This window comes from Rhinolophus ferrumequinum, chromosome 21, assembly GCF_004115265.2.
Source record: "Rhinolophus ferrumequinum isolate MPI-CBG mRhiFer1 chromosome 21, mRhiFer1_v1.p, whole genome shotgun sequence".
NCBI lineage: Eukaryota > Metazoa > Chordata > Mammalia > Chiroptera > Rhinolophidae > Rhinolophus > Rhinolophus ferrumequinum.
Genome location: NC_046304.1, coordinates 4,067,167 through 4,082,933, shown reverse-complemented (window position 1 = coordinate 4,082,933; position 15,767 = coordinate 4,067,167). Strand labels below are relative to the sequence as shown.

Below are 15,767 nucleotides of genomic sequence, written 5' to 3'. Positions count from 1 at the left end.
CACAGTTTGGAGGAGCATGGCTACTGAAGTGCAGTAGAAACCAAGTGAGGGCAAAGGAATTAGATCTAAACGGAAGGAAGGTTGGAGATGTGACATTCTAAAGCAGGGCCACGCAACTTTTGGGGGTATCTTGGGATCACCAAAAAACAGAGAGGAAAAGAAACATAGGGAAAAAATGAGTAAAGGAGAAAGGAAAAGACAGAAAAAGTAAGAGGACTCAAAACAGAGGTACATGCATAAAAAGCAATCTGTTTTTATTAAGGCCCTGTTCTGATAAGGGCCCCAACCTCTACCAGTTTAGGAACCCAGGAAAAGACCAAACGTCACAAGAGACCCTTGTCCACATAAGGCTTAAAGCCCCCAACGCTAACCATAAAATGGACTTTTTTCTTTCTCATAGGACATAAAATGGATTTGCAAATCATGGCTGTTAGGTATTACACTCACATCAGTCACACTACTGCCTGGGCTCGCCTTTCTCAGAAAGGTGCATTTCATATTACCACAACAAATAAAGTCTGTAGAGTTTGCAAAGTTCATGTGAGAAATCTTTTTCGAAAAAAATGCCCGTTTGCTGTCTTATGTGGCTACTGAAAACCAGAAAAGAACCTGTTCATTGAACTCACTTCAGAGTTCATGGAGTTCTGCTTGCCCCCATTAGCTTCAAAAGAGGTAGTTTAAGAGGCAGACATTTGTATCCAAACCCTTCCTGCCCCTTTCCTCCACTCTTGACAAAGGCCGTGGTGGTGGGAATGGGTTTGCAAGTAGTCTTGGATACAAGAAGACAGAGGAGGAATCTCCTAAGCAGAAGGCTGTGTAATATCATTTTGAATAGAGAATAAAGGGTCAGTCTTTAAATCTTCTGGGGCCTGAAATTTCTACCTCATTTTTTTTTTTTTGGAACAAAAATTCAGGTTACTTCAGAGAAGGGGTTCATCCCTGATTTGGGCAAGCCCTTGAAACACCGTCATATGCCAAGAAACAGACAAGACGGAAAGACAGAGGGTTGGGGACTTGAAACCCCCTGGGCCAGCCAGGGCCTGGTTCACAATAAGCACCCACTGGAATTCCGAAATGGGTGACTAGGGAGCGCTGGGAAAGCTTTAAGGTGGAAATGGTACTTTACTATTTAGGTTCCACCAAACTGCAAGCCACCGTGCAAGATGCTATAAGGAATGCAAGTGGGCAGACCGATCAGACAAGCATTCAAATAACAAAATGGAAGACAAAAAAGCACGACAAGAAAAGTCAAGAGGGTGGCTGGATGGTTCAGTTGATTAGAGCATGAGCTCTGAATAGCAGGGTTGCCGGTTCGATTCCCACAGGGGCCAGTGAGCCGTGCCCTCCACAACTAGATTGAAGGACGACTTGGAGCTGATGGGCCCTGGAGAAACACACTGTTCTCCAATATTCCCCAATAAAAATAAAATAAAATAAAGTCAAAACAAATTGCTCTGGGGGTTCAGAGAAGGAAAATATAACATTCGACCGTATGGATCAAACACCATCTCGTGAAAGCAGAGGCATCTGAGGTGGATTACGAGGCACGTGCCTCCCAGCAGGAGCCCAGAATTCCAGACAGAGCAGAACAGCTTGAGCTAAGGTGTGCAGGGAGGGATGGAGCCCTGTGATTTAGGAACAGAAGTTCAATTTAGCTGGGGCACAGGGTACCTCTCACCTTATAGGAGATTTGTTTACAGCAAAGAGTTATGGAGGGGAAGAGTTATGCAGTGGGACTGGCCGGATCAGACATGCTTTAGGAAATTCAGCTGGAAACAGTCTGAGGAATAAACTGGGAGAGTGGAGGATGGCTAGTCAACTATAAGAATCCCGTCAAAAGGAAATGGCCACGAGATTGGAAAAGAGCAAAGAGCCAACTATTACTAAAGAAGACTTTGCCAGATTTAGCTGCTAACTGGATGATATGAAGAAGGAATAACATCAAAGATGATTACGGTTTTAAACAGGAGGGACTCTAGTTTTAGAAACATTCCTTTAAAGTCAAATGCTGTCATTTTTCTTTAGTGATCACTTGGTATAACAATCCAAAGTGCCGGAATGGGCATTGAAATTGGTGGTATTCAGTTACAAAGAACTCCTCTGAATGGTGCTTACTTTTTTTTGTTTGTTTTAAGATCATTAGAATTAAAACAACACATAAAAAAATTTATCATAAAGAAGTTGTAACCATGGAGAAACTATCTGGGGATTGTCTTAAGAGTGCAAGAACCCTAGCTTGGAAAACACTTACATAGGGAGAAACGACATCTGAAGGCAACAAGACAGTGAGGTAAAATGGAAGCGGGGGAGAAGTCAGCGCAGTGAGCAGGACCAAATGCTGCTAAGAGCCTGAAGAAGATGAGTCCTAAGGAAAGGCCATTGGATTTTACCCACTGAGAAATCCTTAGTGGCCTCCGAAAGTGGTGCTAATGAGTGGGGTAGGCAGAAGCCAACCTGCAAGGACAGTGGTCAGTGGATGGTCAGAAAGCAGCACCAGCAAGTGCTTTCAAGAAGTCTGAGAGTGATAAGAAAGAGAGAAAGATGTAATGGAAACCCAAAGGGACTGCAGTCTGGGGAAGGGTTTTTTACAATCTTGAGGATGTTTGAACTCTGAGACAAAGAAGTCTGTTGAGTTGGTAGAAAGTGAAGCTACCTGAGAAGGGCAAAGTAAGAGAGACAGGACAAAAGGAGACATGGGTAAAAGTCAGGGGAAGCTTGTAGAGAGCAAACAGCTATTGGTTTTAACTGGGTTAACTGTTCTTACTTCCGCAGGTTGCTGTGAGGATTACATGAGATAATATCTGAAAAACACTTAGAACAGAGCTTGGCATGTGATGAGTGTCCAATAAATGTTAGCTATTTTGCTGATTCTTGATTGGAAGATAATTCAATGCCGAGGAATGAAATGAGCAGTGGGGTATGAGACTTCACAAGGAAGGGGTCAGTCAACAGCAGACAGTCCTGTGGGATTACATCACAAAATGTGATTTAAGGAGAACGGAGCCAGGCTATGACGGGCCTTGAAGACTCAGCAGAGGCCTCCATTGTGCCAAAAGGTAGGGCATATTCTGAGGCAGGCTAAATGAGAAAAATTCTGTACAGAAGTCCAGATAAGAGATGATGAGGGCCCGAACTAGATGGCGGGAAGGAAAAGATGGAGATAAACAGGAGACATGATGCAGAGCTAGATTCTACACGACTAGAGGGCCGAGCAGACATAGGGGAGGAAGGCTAACTGGACCTGAGGCACCCACCACAGTGAATGCAAGGAGGCTACTGGTGCCGGCAGCACAGATGTGAGACCTATGACTGCCTGGAAGAAGGTTGAAGAGAGAACCATGAAGATTTATAAAGAAAGCGCTGGCAAGGATAGGGGCAGCAGAGGAGGCTGAGAAGCAGCGGCTGCAGATTGCCTGACTTGCTCTGGATAGCGCATGAGCACCAAGCACCAGCAGCATGCCCAAGACTAGGCTGGACGCTGGGAAGTGAGCATGATGAGTACAGGGCCTGATGGTGTATAAAAGCGGGGCTTCCATGGGCAAGGTCCTCGTGGCCATCCACGTTCATGCTGAGGCCGTGCAGGATGTATTCCCCTCCCTAGGAAGAGTGCCAGCAGCTCTGAGGAGGGCAGTGCAGAGCCCATGGTGAGTTTAATGGTTGGCCAAGAGCAGGTGCACTACTGAGTGTTGCCTGAAGTAAGAGTCAAGAGTGACTCCGAAGCTGTGGCTGACCTGCAGGGGAGTTCTGAGGCCACCCTGACCCACCGGGAGGTGACCTCTGAGATAAGGCTTTAATCTGGATCAATGGATTCTGATGGAAGTGAAGTGGATTCCTATTCTAATTCAAGAATATTAATAATAACTAATAACTTTGTAATAGTTCAATAAGAGCTTTTGTATATATAATTGGTGATTTAAAATTTTTACAAAATCTTCTATAGATTAATATTTCTTCTAAGAGTGTTAAATCTTGAGTGAGAGATTTTTGCTATTCACAAATGTCTCTTGAGGTAGGCATTATTTACTATTCCTTGTTGCTGGGCCCATAAAGGGGCTGAGTCCTACGACCAGCTTGGACAACAAGCTCAGCTTCCTGCTAAGTGCAAACATCAGGATATCTTCCAAAGCTGAATTTTGCATAGACCCTTCCACCCACTTAACGAGCACTCTGGATTCCCTAAAATTGTTCGTAATGAGTGGTAGTTTGAGGAAGAATACGGTCCTCCCCAGTGGTATTGCTGATTCAGTAACTAGAGAATGTAACAGAGGGGACTTGAGCAACCATCTAAATAGTTCCATTAGCCTTAGAAAAAGTCAGTCTAGGGTTCCTTTTTGAAACCAATGCTGACTTAGTATGTTTGGGACATAAAATCGTTCTGTTTTCAAGGTGTCTAGGTATGTGTAATAAGGTCACATAGAAATAGATATTTTCCATAATAGTATCTACTATTTGGTGAAATAAAACCCAGACCAATTATCATCTCTAATTCAGCTTTCCATTGTGCTATCTCTTTCCTAAAACTTGGGCTTTTCAAAAATTGTAAAGAACAACAATATGGATTCTTTCTGTCTCCTTCCTGCACCCTCTGAGATCCTGGTGACGGAGGCCAAGGAGAAGCCTAAGTCAAGGCACCACCAGCCACTCCATTGCCCAGAACAAGGAAGGCCTTTCAGGGAACTGAGGGCAGGCAAGTCTGAGGGGCATTTCCCAGGAAGACCCTACCTGCTGGGAGTCACAAGGCTTCCTTTGAAAGGCAAATTTTTCTTGAAAAGCGGTGGGGTCCAGATCAGGGCAGTCTACCACTAAGCAAGTTACAGTCCTGGTCCATTGTTCAACCCCATCTTAGCAGTGTCCCCATGGATACCTGTCCCTCCCTCCTTTTGTTCTCTAGGCAACATCAGAATTTCTGAGGATGAGTATCTAAAGGTTTTTATTGCTCTAGTTTGCCTGTGACTTGCTCACTTCTTATCACACAGAAGACGTAACAATGGGCACCAACACCACTATACATTCTTTCTTCTGCACCAGACCTACACCTTAGTTCCCTCTTACCGAAAATTCTATTACAGATCCCCTTTTTCTTTTACCTTCTCCTTTGGCCAGTCTTACAAAAACTCACCAAAATCAGTATCCAAATCCTTCTGGAATATTTCTTAGATATAGACAAAGAACTAGGCATCAAATATTGCAGCAGAAAATATCTATGTGGCTAGGGATTTATAAGGAAAATAGTCAAGAAAGAATTCAAATCACTTCAAGATCATTCACAATTGGGTTGATTCTATTTGGTGTGGGGGCTTGAAAGTATAAACAGGGACATACTCGCAGTGCCGGCCATGAGAATGTGTTAGTTATTCTGAATGTTCTGTCTGGCTTTGTAGATAGCAATATGCATGTTATCAGGGATGGAACGGCATTCATTTATTAACAACCTCTGGTACACAGTCTCTGAAACATAAAAGCAGTTAGTGTTCTTTCAGAGTAATTAACCATACTTAGACTTTTCGTAGGCAATGTGGAAAGCTGCTAGAATTAGCATCTAAAACATGTCAAAATTTAACTTATAAAAATGAGTAAAAATGAACTATTGTTCTGCAGCAATGTTTTCCAACTGAAGTCCACAAATCCCCAAGAGTCTGTGGCTAAATTCGTAGGAGTCCATGAGAAAAATGTATTTTTACTTAGATAATCTAAAAAATGTTATGATTGTTTTATTGACAATAAAGCAGATATGTTCATGTGATTTTCATGTTTGTATTTACCCATGTGATAACAGGAATCTTTTCAAAGTACCTGAGAATTTTTTCTTTTAAAAAGGACCCAATACTATATGTAACCTAAACATGAACAGAAAATTCAATTAGGAAGAAATAAAAGATATATTATTTTACTATATATTACTAAATATTACTAAAGGTTAACAAACCCTCCTCCATAATATCGTGGGTTAAAAACCAGGCCCTGTTCTCTAGGCAATAACAGTGAGTCTGTATGTACCAATCCTCTCCTTCCCCAGTCTTACAAGACCCTTAACTCCTCTCACGTGTGGAGTTAACATGGATCCAGGTAGGCACAATGTGGGGTTACTCATCCTGGGTAGTGCCTGGAATTACCCAGGCGAAAGCAGAATTTAGATTTAGCATCCAAAGTGCTCGTGTGAATCTTAAGCAACTGTGAGCTGTCAAGCTCCAGTCTCTCCCTCAACTCCTATGCTTTTCCAGGTCCATGTGCTGGGCTGTGCCTGGATGTGCCCATCTCTCTCTCTACTGGGTAGAGTCAACCCACCTGGTCAAGACCTCACGAGGGTCTGGTGAGGCCACACATTAAAGCCTAGTGACTTGTCCCAGCTGGCTCCAAACAAGGTCAACTCAGAATCACCACAAAGCCGCTTGCCGGACTCTGACCAACTCTGTTAGCTAGAAACCCTTGCTGTGGTGTCTTACTCACTAGGTTGGGCATTCTTGGAAACAGACACGAGTCCAATTCAAACCTGCCTTCACCTCATCGTCAAGCTACTATAGTCTGATGCCTACTTGTTGGCCTGTGCTGTTGAGGTCCCTGCACCTCTTGTCCCGTGTTTTCCCCAAAATAAGACCTAGCGGGACAATCAGCTCTATGCATCTTTTGAAGCAAAAATTAATATAAGATCCGGCTTATTTTACTGTAATATATGACCGGGTTTTATATAATACCGGGTCTTATATTAATTTTTGCTCCAAAAGTATCATTACAACTGATTGTCTGGCTAGGTCTTATTTTCGGGGAAACAGGGTAGACATGTCTGTTATGATAATCTGGAGGGGAGAGAGGTGCAATGGGTACTGAACTTAGGTGTGATAGCAATAAATTAATAAAACTTACAGAAAATCCTCTCTTGGGATGTGTAGTAAAAGAAACTTAAATGAAAGTTTAAAAGTTAGAGATATACATGAATTTGTTAAAGATGATGCTGAGCCTGAAACCATCCTAAGTGGGTCTCATGCGTGCGTCTCTTATGCAAAAGATCTTGTTATTACATGCATCCATCTAGAAGGCACAACTTTTGTTGACAACAAGCCTAGTCTTATTGAGAGGCCCTAAACACTGACAAAATAAGCATCTAAACCATATCGAAATCTGGCTTGTGTAAATGAATTTAAAGTGAACTGTTGTTCTGTGGCAAGGTTTTCCAGCTGAGATCTGCAAGGACTCTAGCCTTTCTCTTTTCTTGGCCTCAAGTCTTAACTGCATGTCCTGACCCATTACTTACACTATGTTCCAAGCTCCTCACCTCTGCCTCACTCTTGATCTATTTCAAACCTGTCCCAACTTTCAAATTTGACACCTGACACTTTCTGACAATAACTCTTATTATTTTCAACTGACCAGGATTTGGGTTCTCCGTTTGTGACAGGCTGCTTCGGAACACTTTAGATGATCACCTTTCCTGATTAAAGTCTAGAAGCCCTGGTGACCCGCGGCTTTGATCCCTGCCCAGTGAGTACCAAGGTCATCAGCAGAGGCCATCACTTGGCTAATGAGAATAGGAGCCTCTTCATAGCTGAGGAAGCTGGAGACACTGCACTTGCCCACAAGCTCTGGTCATGGCTCTGACACCCCTGTCCCAATAAGTTTCCAATGGCTCATTTTGGTGATAGAGCAAAAGGGACAATTCGGGGCTTTCAAAAGTATTTCTTTTCCCCTCTTAGGCAGAGTGACATTTTTGGTGTTCAGTCTGACAGGTATGGTGGAAAAATGAGTCTTTTAGTGGAGGTGATGTATATACTCAGTCACTAAATCCACACATCTGGGAGCCCATCTGGCCTCCTTTCTCCCTTATCTTTGACAGCCAATTGGTCACCAAGTCCTAGAAACACTACCGCTGCAATAGCACTTGAAATCATCTTTCTCTGTCTTGTCTGCCACTGTTTTATTTCTGCCTCTGACCCTTGAAAAAATGGGGGTTAGGTGCGCCGACTCCCCACGCAGTCAAAAATCCGAGTATAACATTTAACTGCCTCTAACCTAAGTCGTCCTATCCCTCAGTATCAGTGGGGGATTGGTTTCAGGACCCCGCGGAGACCAAAATCCGTGGGTGCTCAAATCCCTTGCATAAAATGGTGTAGAACAATGCATCCAGTTGGCCTCTGCATCCGTGGATTACCAACCGCAGATTGAAAATACTGTCTTCCATCTGTGGTTGGTCAAATCCGTGGATACAAAACCCGCGGATACCTGGGCCAACTGTATATGTATAGAAAAAAATCTGCATATAAGTGAACCCGTGAAGTTGAAACCCATATGTTCAAGGGTAAGCTATAGTTCCCATCTGCTCATGCTAACTAGTCCCACCTGCACCAAGTCTGGACCCCTCCTCGAGGCCAAGCTGCTCTCTACAAGGTTGTTAGAGACAGCTTTTAAAAATACAAATCAGGGGCGGCGGGATGGCTCAGTTGGTTGGAGCGCGAGCTCTGAACAACAGGGTTGCCGGTTCAATTCCTGCATGGGATGGTGGGCTGTGCCCCCTGCAACTAAAGGACAATGACTGGTTGCTGATGGGCCCTAGAAAAACACACTGTTCCCCAATAAAAATTAAAAAACAGCAAATCAAATCAAGTCATTGCCCAGTTTAATATATTTCAAAGCCCCTTATAGTTTTAAGAAATTGTTGAAATTCCTTAACCTTAACCTAACACACATCTTCCGATCTGCATCTGCCTCGCTAGCTCAGGAGGACATCTTCCGTCATATTCCCTCAGGCGACTTGGACTCCAGCTATCTGGAAGCACACATTCTGTATGCAATGCATGTGGCTAATTCCTGCTTGTCCTTCAAGACTCAGATCACAGGTAACCTGTCTGTGGCATTTTTCCCAACTCCGGCGTCAGAGTCTACGGACGGCACTCTTTCGTGGGCTGGTCTTCGGAAGAGCCCTTCTGTGCTGCGCTCACGTTATTAGTTGATATGTTGGCCTTCTCTACTGCACTGTTCGCTCTTTGACGACAAGGACTTGGCTTTTCATTTTGTATTCCTAGGACCTAGTATTTGAGATATATGCTCAAAAAATGAGTGTTGAAGGAAGACTGAATAAACAAATTTCAGAATAAAGAAACAAACAAACTGATACCCAGATGCCTGTCATGAGCTCTCAAGACCTGTTTTCTCCTGACTTCCACAGAAATCTGGCTCGGTGGGGCACTGGCATTTTGTACATAGTGGCTTCACTCACAAGTGTGGAATGTGCATCAAACCCTGAGAACACAGGCTTAGGGAGAGTGCAGAAAATGTGAAACAAACTTGAGATAAAACCTGTGGCATTTAATGAACTAGGGTAACTGAAGAGGACCCACACAAAGTGGCTGGGGAAGTAAGGAGGTAGGAGGACAGTCAGGGCCGAGTGCTGCTACAGATGCCAAAGGTGGTGTCCAGAGGTGGGGGGAGAGGTCAGCATTCATCAGAGCTGCTCAGAGAGCCAATAAGATTGGGACTGAAAAGTATGCCACAGATTTCACAATGAGGAAGTTACTAGTGACCTTGAGGAAGAGGAATTTTAATGGCAGAAGGAAGAGGGAAGACACTGAGCCAGATTGTACTGCATTGGGAGGGGAATGAATAAGAGATGAGCATGTGCAGATGGTGAGTAAAGATAATACAAGATTATAAAAGAAGAGAGAGAAGTTGGGTAGTGATGCGCTGGGGCAGTTAAGAGGAGGTTTTTTGGTTAGTTTGTTTGATTGATAAGAGAATCTTGAACAAACATATGGCAAGAACCCAAAACAACAAAATAAAACCAATAGAAGTAAAGGAAAATTTGCACTGAAGCATACTATAGACATAAATTATGTGGCATAGGTCAGGATTATTGATATGTCAGTGACGAGGCTGTAAAGAACAGATGTCCAGGTGTAGTCCTGCAGTCCTGGCAGCTAGCCATAGCAAATAGATCGCTGTTTCCTCTCCTCTCTAATTTCTAAACTATCCTCTCTGAACTCTGGGAGTCTATTTCATAGGTCATGCAATGGAGTAAGCAGCAATTTGACATTCACAACCTGTGTCAGGCTAAGGATAAAAGACAGGAGACAAGCAGGCTCACAGTAGGAAGTGCTGACTTTCACAGATGAGACGAAAGGGGATGGCATTTGGTTACTAACACAGGATGCCAACTAACATTTGAATGATATTTTAATATGTTATGTCCATGTACTACTTGGGGCACACTTACATTAACAAATTACTGTTTATCTAAAATTCAAATTTAACTGGGCCTTTTATACTTTATCTGGCAAACTTGTTTGGGATACATACCGTTTTGCAGGGCAATTATTCTGTTTATTGAATCACAAAATGTTAGTTGTGAAAAAAGACCTTAGGGATAATCTAACTCAACACCTTTATTTTATTAAGAGAAGAACAAGGATCAGAGCACAGATATGCCTGCTGGCTGCCACCTTGTTAGACAGAAAGTGGAGCTGGGGCCAGATCATATAGTCCCTGGGAAATTCCCAATTCTGTTTCCGAGTCTAGCTCCAGGGGACATCATGAAATTCTCTAAGATGCCTTATCATCAAATTAATTTTAATCTACTCTATTTAAAAAAAATTCAATATATGTTCTATGATGTCTTTAGGATCTATTAAAGAAAAAGGTACATTGTTAAATTGAGAAATCATGCATAACATATCCCAATTACAAAAAGGTTGAGAAATAATAGTTTACACTGGAGATGAGTCCTAGGGAGAGATTAGTCTACTTAACTTTTCGTGGGTAACTTCCATGGGTAATCTAGCACGTTTGTAGGTAGGTGACTGATAATGAAAAACATGCCACATAAATTCATCTCAGGTTCTATCTAATAATTTGGAACTTATTGTGGGATCACAGAGAATCAGTCAGGAAACCACCTGCAAAATAAGAACAGGAGCAGGATGATGAAACTAGAGTAGGGATTAAATACATTGTAGTGGGAAGACGGAGAGTGACAGCGAGGCTGGCATCTGACTATAATCTTTTTTAAAAACATATTTCTATTTATTTTTTATTGAGGTATAATTGACATATATGATTATAATCTTAAAAGTATAGGTTAGTGCTGAGGAAAACTCTGTTAAGACATGGATTCAAATGTGTAACTTTGTAAAGATTCATGAATGAAATGCAAGATTATGAAGATAATCTAGGTTGAATACTTGAGAGATACAGTGACTCATTCTTTAAAACAAATCCTTGACTTTAACCAGATAGCTCAGTGGCTAGACAAGCAAACTAGATGCTTTGGCAATGCCTGGGAAAGCCCTCCCCCCTCCACAGCCACACTCACCTGATCTCAGCTCCCTAGATCCTATCTCCTGGCTCTGGCCCTCCAGACATTTCTGACTCCTTGGAGAATTGGGAGCTTGGTTTCCTGCATATTTCTGGCTCTGTGAATGCCTCTGGCCCTGGCATCTGCCAGTGCCTGCCTTGACTTCTGCTCCTAAAGATGCCATTTCAGCCCCACCTGGAGGCTGAGGGATTAAACATGCCCACCTTGTCACCTAATGCTCCCTTGTAGCTATGCTCTACAGACACTTCTTCAGGGTGGCTTAAAAGGAGTACTGAGAGACATTTCGATTTTTCTTTAGCTCAGCTAGGACCGATGAAAGATGTTTCTTTATGCTCTCCTTTATAGATGCAAGCATTTCTTCTGAAAAACAGTGATTTCCAAAGTTAAGGAAAACACTGGACTGGAGGGTGAGAAGGAAAAAGGGATGATGCAAAGACTAAATCTGCAGTACAGCATTGTGAAAAATAAATGAATTACATTGTCATTTGTCAGGCAGAGGAAGCTGAGATGGGAGAAGAGGCCCTTATCCAAGGTGCCGCACCCAAGGACCCAGAATCAAGAGCAGTTAGTTGCTCCTGTTGTCTTGTAAGAAGTAACTGATGTCAGACGTAAAGCTATACTATCTTGCACACTGCGTGAGGGGATGCCATACTTTGGGCTACACACAGAGGTTTGCCCCAGGAATGCCAAGTGACTAGAGGGTCCAATAATGTTTTCCTTACTCTCGTAGTCCTTTCTGCCCTTGCATTCTTATCAGAAAGCTTGCTTCCATGCCTGGACTTCTAAACAAAAAGTCCAAATAATTCCACCCTCCCAGGCTACCTGACCCAAGCTTGTCTACTCCAATTCTCTCATGCAGGAATTTGGGGTTGCAACTCAGAGACTCCAGCCCAGAGGTTCTCGAACATTACTGTGCTTTAGGATCCTTTGGGGAGTTTGTTAAAAAATGCAGATTCCTGATTCCTCACCCCATCCCATTAGATTCAAGATTACAGCGGAACCTGTGTTTTAACAAATGCCCCTGGTAATCCTGTTCCACCTGGCCTGAAGATCAATTGCTATTATTTTATGAAATACCACTCTAGTTAGTCTGTTTGGATGGAGAGTGGCCATGCAAAGCCAGGGCCACAGAGGCCATATGCACAGGCTACAGCCTAGAGACCAGGTAGCCTATGTGTATCTTGGGCAAGTTATTTAACCTCTGTTTCTGCATCTGTAAAATGGGAGTAACAGCACTATCTACCTCATAAGATTGGGAATTAAACAAGTTAGTAAATTAAAGCATGTACAATAGTGTCGGATACAGAGTAAGGATATGTCACCTATTATTATTATCTAGCTGCTGATAATGTGTCACTAAAAGGAAAGAAAGAAGTGGCAATAGAAAGAAAATGGCTTGGAAGAGAGAGAACGCTTCATCTCACACCACTGTCTTGCACTATGCCTGTACTACCACTCCCCCAGGATTCATATCCCCCAGTTTGGGGCCTCTGCTACTTCTGGGTTTTCTATCTGTAATGCTCTTCTGCTTCATCACCAGCCTACCTTCCCCTCAGGCACGACTCAGCTCAGGTCATGTAGAACAGTCATCATGTGTAGGAAGACCTGCCTCAAAATGCAGGTTGGGCAAAGTATCTCTGTTCTGAGGTCTTTCTCTGCACTTCTGCGTGCGTTGTCTCTCCTCTTACCGTGGCATGATGAACATTTATGTCATCTCCTCTACACTGGGAGCTCCCTGAGTGGTGAGTCTGTTTTGCTTACTGATCTCGCCCCTGCTGTCAGTACAGGCCTTGCATGGAGAGCTGGGCAAAGCAGACTCTTGACTCCCAGGGGAGCACGGGACATCTCCTTTACTATGGCTCGTCTTATGCAAGCCTTCTAGTGTCCCACGTTGTACGCTCTGGGCTGGTTCTCAGTAAAGGTATGGAGTCTGAACTTGGTAGTTAAAGAAAGACTAATTAGAAACCAAATTAGAAACCACAAATTTAGGTTCATTCCTAAAGGTCAAAGATCTCTCGTAGGATAACTAGTTCCACAAACAATTCAAAGATCTAGGAGATGCATGGATTTAGTTTCTACTACGCTCTTAAAAAAATGAAAGGAAAAAAAAGGAAAAGACTAATATTTATTGAGCAGCTACACTTGCAAGTCACTATTCTCGGTACTTCAGGTTGTTGATTTAGTTAACTTGAGAGCCCTATGAGGTGAGTACTACTCCAATTTGTAGCTACAAAGCCATGATTTCTAACACACAACTATCAGTTGCCCAACAGTACCTGGTATAATAAATGAAATAATGGAAGATCCTCAGGTCTTATCCTGGAGACAAACAAGGTCATATAGGGCAACACAGAATTTTCTAGAAAGAGACATACAGCCAGACTCTAACTAAACCACCTGGGGTCTCTTTACCTTGGTGTATTTTTCAAATATGCCTAATCACTTCTCTTCAGCGTAAGAAGAGTGCTCTCTGAGTGAAGGGATCCCAGTTCCCATTCCTCAGGGCGACTACGGAGAAGCTGCCCAGGGTCGGGATGATTTCCAACAGAATAGCACGTTTACTCTTCATAAGTATAGGGTATGTGATGCTTGTTAGGGCCTGGGGAGAAATCCTGAAGTCTCAAGCCCAGAAAATCCCCTTTACTTGCTGGGCTTGTAAGCCCTAGCTGTTTCTAAGTATGTTTTCTTGATTCTTGACCCTATTTAGCTTATGGGGACTAAAAGACCAGTGTGGGCAGTATAAGAGCACGTGCAGTCATCTTGTTAACATCCGGGGAAGGCCCAGCCCTAAGTTGTCTGTCCAAAACACCTGTGACCAGAAGAACTTGCTCACTACATGCCCTTTGCATCACCCAGGCCTATTTACAAATATGATCTAATTAGCACTACTAAGGTAACCCTGAGTTACCTTACCTGCCCCCGCCAAGTGTTACTCCTAAGGTAACACTGTTCCCCTTATTTCCAGGTGTTCCTCTCCAAAATTCCCTTTCTGTTGCCCACAAATTATACAACATCCTTACCCCCTTGCATACCAGAAAGAATAAAGAATACCACAACTGAACGGCCGGTGGGCTGATTCCTCAAAAGGACTTCAAAGAAGCACTATATAAATTGAGCTGAAACAATATAAAACTAAGTTTGTCTGTTTGTTTACACTGTCACGTAAGAATGGCTAGACAGATTTTCAATAATTTTGGAAGGTGTGTTTGGGAGGACTGTTTTGACTTAAAATGGAGGTTATGTGGCATATACAAAATTCCTTTTGAGAGCATTCTAGGTGAGTCATCTCAAAGAGACAAGCAGTTATCTTTCAGAGCTGATCTGCCTCAGGTATTAAGACACTACAGGCAGAAAAATGAAAAATGAAGAGTCATTTTAAATAGGAGCCCCCAAATGAACATCCAGTAAGTACAAGCCCAGACTGCAGACACTAACACCTAACTGAACAGCTTCTTACTCTTTGTATTACTCCAAAGTGAGCAGTAGTGGGGATTCATTTATTTCATGATAGTTAATGATTTTTCTAGCAAGGCCAGAGAAGACTTGTATTAGTTAAATAAATTATTATACAAGCATTCCATGGAATAGTATGTACTATTAAAAAAAACTATATTTATGTTTGTATGTAAACATATATTTGTAAAGTATTGAAGGTATGGAAGTTTACACACCAAATAGTTAACAATTGTTTTCTCTAAGGAGATAAAGGGATGGGGGAAGAATAGAGGGAGACATTTATTTTTTCACTTGATATATTTTTCTACTGTTTGTTTTTACAATGAGCATGTATGTTATTATTTTAATAACACCTTTATTGAGATATAATTTATATACTATACAATTCATTCATTTAAACTGTACAATTCAATGTTTGTTTTTTTAGTACATTCATAGAGCTGTGCAACTATCATCAATTTTAGAACATTTTAATCACCTCAAAAATAAACCCCATTATGAATCACGCCCAATTTCCCAATCATCCCAGCCCTTGGCAACCACTAATCCACTTTCCGTCTCTATGGAAGAGTCTGAACATTTCAGATAAATGGAATCAACATATGTGACTTTTTGTGTCTGGTTTCTTTCACTTAGCAGAATAAACATTCTAGGTTCATCCACGCGGTACCATGTATAACATTAACTTTGATGAAGCAAGAAAACCACCATTATCAGAAAATCACAAAACATGAAACATACCTACCTAATAATTTGAAATCTGCCCCAGAAAGAGGGGGCATGCAACTGGCCAGCATATGCTGCCAAATATGATATGAAAATCCCTCAAAATCATGCTTCACCATCTTCAGAGGTATCCAGTGATCTTTGATTAGCACCATGAGAACCAGAGACAATAATGGTCATGGAGAAACATACTTTGAAGAAAAATCATGTTGATAAGCTACTTCTGGTGCTCACCTCAAGCCTTCTTGCCCCAGAAGAGTACCAAGAGGTGAACAAGGGACTGTAT

The 15,767-nt window shown here is 42.4% G+C and overlaps 1 protein-coding gene across 4 annotated transcripts in view; it reads right to left on the bottom strand.

Moving 5' to 3' along the window:
- The window catches only part of PIGL (phosphatidylinositol glycan anchor biosynthesis class L), a 60,788-nt gene that overhangs the window by 23,037 nt on the left and 21,984 nt on the right, over positions 1 to 15,767 (bottom strand). The window lies entirely within an intron of this gene.